The sequence below is a fragment of the Sinocyclocheilus anshuiensis genome, unplaced genomic scaffold (assembly GCF_001515605.1).
Source record: "Sinocyclocheilus anshuiensis isolate Anshui unplaced genomic scaffold, SAMN03320099.WGS_v1.1 scaffold35, whole genome shotgun sequence".
Lineage (NCBI taxonomy): Eukaryota > Metazoa > Chordata > Actinopteri > Cypriniformes > Cyprinidae > Sinocyclocheilus > Sinocyclocheilus anshuiensis.
Genome location: NW_015552558.1, coordinates 943682 through 949577, shown reverse-complemented (window position 1 = coordinate 949577; position 5896 = coordinate 943682). Strand labels below are relative to the sequence as shown.

The following is a 5896-nucleotide window of genomic DNA, read 5'->3' as shown; positions in this document are numbered from 1 at the left end:
CAATATTTACACTGAAGCTCGCAGGCGGCTATGGTAAGGGGCATGACATTTCCCGACCAGGCGCTGAGTGCTGCCAATCACAACACACACTGGCCCAGCTAACCAATCACAGCACATTTCGTATTTCAGAAGGCGAGCCTTCATTTGATACAGGAACTATTCAAGCCGTTCATGCCAGACTGTGGAGAGAGGTGTTGTAATAATGTATGAAAATAATATGTGAAAATAATGTGTTTTTCAAACAACCTAGTATGAGAGCCTGTTCTAGTACACCTGAAAAAAACATCAAGACTTTGTAAAAGAGCATAATATGACCCCTTTAAGACACACACACAACCTGTAGCAACGCAATGACAATGGCGTCTCAGACTATAAGTAAAAATAAACAGGTATTTTCAGAGTTATGAGCCAATTGTTACTGATTTAAAGTATAATTATAAATCAAAAGCATTTCATATTATTAACCACAATATTATTGTAGATAACTGTTGAGAGAGGGGCACTTTTGGTTAATTTAGGGAAAAGGGCAGGGGTTTGAGCCCCCAAAGCACCCCCCGTTGCACATGCCTGCAGAACTGAACAATGTCTTGATGTGTGGTAACTATGATGTAAGTGGAATAATTGGCCCGTCGTCAGTTATACCTTACATATTTCTGTTTAATAATTCCTGTAATTAATCTGAAAATAATCAACATTAACAGCTCAGATTCTGGCTTGTCAGCTAGTATCACACCTTATCATCCATATAAACATTTATAACAGCTTAGCAAATGCATAGAAACATGCAACTGCTTAGAAACATTTTAAAAACCACTCAGAACAGTTAAGTAACCACGTAGCAACCACGCAAAACACCCCAGTAACCGCACAGCAATATGCTATACACCACTCAGGACATCTTGGTTATGTAGCATAGATATGTAGCAAATCCCTGGCAACTACCCACAATACTCTATAAACCGCATAGAAACTTGCTCAAACATACTCAGTACAGCTTAGTAACCTCTAGCAACATACTGACATTGTGGCAGCGACTTGCACAGGCAGACGCCACACATTTTTTCCAGAAACTTGTATTTATTTCTGAAATCATGAACAAATCCAATAGCTTACACGATATGATATCTATAGTCACATTACTCTTCTGATTTGAGCATCTAACATGTAACCATTCCTACCAAAATGTTTTGTCAACAAATTTTGTGTGTTGTTTTTGCCGCACATCGGTTCCTGTGGCCATTCTGCTATGATTGAGTTTAAATGGGAACTATCATTTAGAGACTCTTTCTCCCAGAACAAGGCTAAGCGCTCTGACACTACCCACTTATTTCCTCTGAATTTTCCTCACTCTCTCCTGTACTTACCCACAGTGCACAGCAGGCCCTTAAACACCATTCATCTCACATAATAGATGTCTTGGCCACCATCAGTGGAAAGGGTTTATTTTAACATCCTGCTTGTAGGTTTTATTTTACCTAATCTTATTTTGGCAAGTGAATTTTAGGGCTGTATATGGGAGACCAAGATGGGAACAGCCTAGGGGAATCCCTCGTGGTGAGAGACGAAGAGACAGAAATGAGAAAGGTTGGGGGAGGTAACCCTGGAAAAGGAAAATATGCACCAAAACTGACTGAAATCTCTCTGATGTGGCCAAATACTTCCTGTTTTGTCTTCAGATACTACATTGAGCCACCAAACTGAAAGAAACAGCCCTGAAAAGAATGTGAACAAGCCATTTAAGTGATTCAGCTAGTGCAGTTACACAGTAAAACCCAAGGGAAATATTGTTTGACTGAGTAAAAAGTTACATAGTCTTTAGCACATTGGCCCTATTTACTTTCTTAAAACACCTTCCTGGTCTTATTGTGTACAATTCATCAGTGCGTTATACCAAAGAAAAAAGCCTTTATAAACCTTAAATTAAAAGTAATAACTTTTGTCGCATTTATTAAAACTACTCTCCTTTTTGGCTGACATCATCTATAGCTATTTGGGCTTTTCAAGTAAAGTTTTATCATTGGGATACATCAAAACGTCCTGACCTGACCTTCAGCCTCAACATCCAAGTCAAAAAGTGGGTTCCGACAGTGTCTGGACGGGAACTTCACATTCAGGTCTGATTCCATTCTGCTATGGAATGCCCACTTTTCAAGACCCAGTCATTGCTTTCTCATCAAATATTCTGTTTCACTTGGACAGTTTGTTCCCAGCTCAAATGAAATGCAGTACATTTATCAGAGACCAGAAGATCTGTGAAATCTGAGTTTATCATTTTTAAGAGGCCCTAACTGCACACGTTGTATCTAATCCAACAGCCCAGGTGGTCAAAGCCAGTTGTTCTGAATGCAGTTTCCATTCATCCACCTCAGCCACTGGAGTGGCTGCCAACAACTGAAATGACTCGACCTTTCTCAGATTTTACAGACATTCTCTTTCAACCTTCAGATCCTACCTTGGCATATAATGCTTGGACTCAGGGATGCAGATTTAATCAAATACATTGATGATTTGAGTTGTCTTGAGGATGGAAGGCTTCCCTTAATACATGCATTTATTTTAAATTAACAGCTTAAACTAAAACAAACTAAATCTCAGGTGTAACTCTTAGGGATTTGGAATTATAATTAATATGTGACAGGTTTTGTATCATGGTCATGTTGCTTCTGATTTCACAGACATGTAGACCACATCTTATAGCTTCTCATTTAGCTGTTTTTGCGTTTAAAGGTTTTATCCTGAGCTCTAGTGTGGTGTAACACTGCATTACCCCAACACCATTGTGTGTGCAAGCTTGCGTCGTAGGCTTTGTTGGTACTTTGATGTTCTGTGGATACCAGTATCACCAGCATGAACACGTACAGGAAGACATAAAAGTTCAACCACAGGCTCAGGCTTACACAGACAGATCCATTCATTCAGTCAAACACCTGAGGTGAACTGAAATCACCCAGCTGCTAATGCAGGTCTAGTGACATGGAGTCATTCGGTGATTTCTGTAAAGCCATTGTACCACTTCAGTGTCTCCTGTGTGTGAAAGCAAGAGGATTTTGTGCAATAGTCAAGGTCTGGGAATAAAGGTAGTGGATTGATTTGACGAGATGTATGGACTACTTTATCTAACTCACAGTCACAGCATAACTAAGTTTACGTGCAACCTAATAATCTCTTTATAATCATATTGATGGCTCAGTCAGTCAGACAGATTCCAACTGGCAATCACCTACATCAGTCTGACCAAACTCAATCCATCCATACAATGTACATAGAACAAGCAGTTGATGGGGATGCCTATCCCAGGAACCACCCTGGATGGATACATACACAGACATAAACATTCACACTCTCACTCATTCACCTCTCCTTCATGTCTTTGGATTGTGGGGGAAACCAGATCACCAGAAGGAGAGCCACAGCAACATAGGAGAACATGCAAACTCCACACAGAATGGCCTCCAGGACCCGATCCCTGAACCTTCTGGGATTGCACTAACCACTGAGTCACCATGCCGCAATAGATTGAGCTCAGTCTGAATTAAATTTTGATCTGACTGAAACATGTTATGGTCATAAATAATCTGTTTAATTGGAAAATGTTACCAATGTAAACGTTTGAATCAGACTACTTTCTCAATCTAATTAAAAAATACCAGTGTTATGATAGCTTAAATGCTTAGCTTTAGGGTACATATAACAGAACTTAGAGAATCTAAAATTGGATTGGATTGATTTGGATTGACAAAAAAGGAGTGCATGTAAACATACCTACCAAATTTTGCAAAAATGTATCTCTGGGGCAGTAACACATGTTTGTACCAGCAGCGTATATACTCCTCAAGGTATAATATGGACACTATGAGTTTAGAAAAGGTACAAAAGTACCTTTGAGGGTTTGGCCACACTGATTCCTAAATGCAAATTTTCTTGTATGTCAAAAAAATCTCTTGGATTCTTTCAGATGGTCAGTTGGTCAAACCTAGATTTGGCGGCTCTGATGATTTAATTAATATTAGCATGTATGTACCTTCATTCCTTGCATTTATGGTTTCTACACTGCCTCTGCTTTTAAGACTTTATAGGTTCATCTTCTGAAACAGATGCACCTCTTCACATCTGGTGTGTCAGCTGCATGCTTGCAGATGTTTAATAGAGATGGAGGACTGACTTTCTGAATGACAGACTTGAGTAATGGGCTAAAAGAGCAGAGGAAATATGGAAGGATGTGCTCACTGAAAGAACTCCCTCCCACCTCAGCTTAGGCTGCCAGATGTGTAGCGTGCTGGACTGAGAGGACAGATGATTGGTAGCAGATGTATCCACTCATTATCTCTCACCCTCTCAAGCCACTATGAATAGAGCTGCATTATTTCCATAACCCGCTACAGGAGAAAATATAATTTATAGAATGTGATACTAGTTTGAATTGGCAGAGATAAAGAGAGCTCTGAGTGCAGAGAGATTGCTGGTGATTAGACATGTTTTCAGGACCCTTTGTGTTTGTGTGTGTGTGTGTGTGTGTGTGTGTGTCTGTAATACAATGGTCTATGTACATATTATATAAATAATAATAATAATAATTTTATTGGGGTTGCACTCTTACAGTATATTCTGACTGATAAGTATTTTCACATATTGATACATTTTAATTAATACCTAGATTTCACATTTGTCCAGTAATCCATAAGAATCAAGTAACTCAAAAATCAAGTAAGCTTTTTAGTTTCAAGTTTATTTGTCGTGCAATGTGACAAATTTACAAGTCAGTGACAAATTGTACATTGAAATGGCATGGGTATTCTAACTTTCATGGCATCATAAATGTCTTTACTGTTATTTTTATAAATTTAATGCATCCTTGACTAACAAAGTATTATTATCTTTCAAATAAGAAAATCTGACCTCAAACTTTAGGATGGTATCTGTGTTCATAACTCACCTCCTACCAGTTAATCCTCAGCTCCTCTATGTCTATAAGCCTCTTTCTGTTTGTCTCACACAGGTGTGCCATTGATTGATGGGGGTAAAGTGAGATTGCCACAGCTGATTGGTCTCTCGCGAGCTCTAGATCTCATCCTCACAGGCTGACCGGTAAAGACATTTGGACTGGCAAACATAGTGGTGTACCTGATGGCCAAGGTACACATACACTACACCTTAAAACTTGCTTTAGCATGATATGACAATTGAACATCATAAACCAACTACATTTCACCTATGTTGAAGTAATATTATTAATAGTTACTTAGAAAAATATGCTTGACGGTGTTCTGGCTTGTCACATGAGTCATTACTAATTGTAATGTGGAAAGTTTGAATATGCGAAAGCACAAATAAAATTTGAGAAGTTAAGACAATTTTCTCATTTTATAATTTAATAGCCTACATAATTTTATCATTTTTACAGAAGCCTTGGAATAAAGATTAATGTTGTATGGATTATTGTTTTTAGAGTGATCTTGTGGTATTCTGCCATACTATATGCTTTCATAAAAGGAAGTCATACAGTTTTGGAACAATGAGATTCCCTCTAACTATGTCTACCTTTTCTACAGAATGTCAGTGCATCTTTCAAAACTGTACTGTATATGGGCTGTTATCTGACCAGTAGATGAGTGTTTGCATCTTTCATTCATCCACAGTGGAGTTCCCTTGAGGATGTTAGCAGATTAAACTAATGTAATGTGGCAGCAGTTCACACAGTCACAGCGAGGTAAGATGAGATGAGCTCAAAGCTGTTTAGAGATACTGTTAAAGTAAGCACTTCAGTTCCAAAGTGAAGTCACTCGAGTGCCATCTCCAGTAACACACATGCACCTGGCCATCCATCTGGTCTGAAACGTGATTCATCAGACCAGGCAACTTTCTTCCATTGCTCCATGGTCCATTTCTGTCGCTTACT

At 38.8% G+C, this 5896-nt stretch overlaps 1 pseudogene; it reads left to right on the top strand.

The window, feature by feature from the left end:
* LOC107664639 (probable enoyl-CoA hydratase) overlaps window positions 1-5609 on the top strand; it is a 23963-nt pseudogene extending 18354 nt beyond the window's left edge.
* The last annotated feature ends 287 nt before the right edge of the window (window positions 5610-5896 follow it).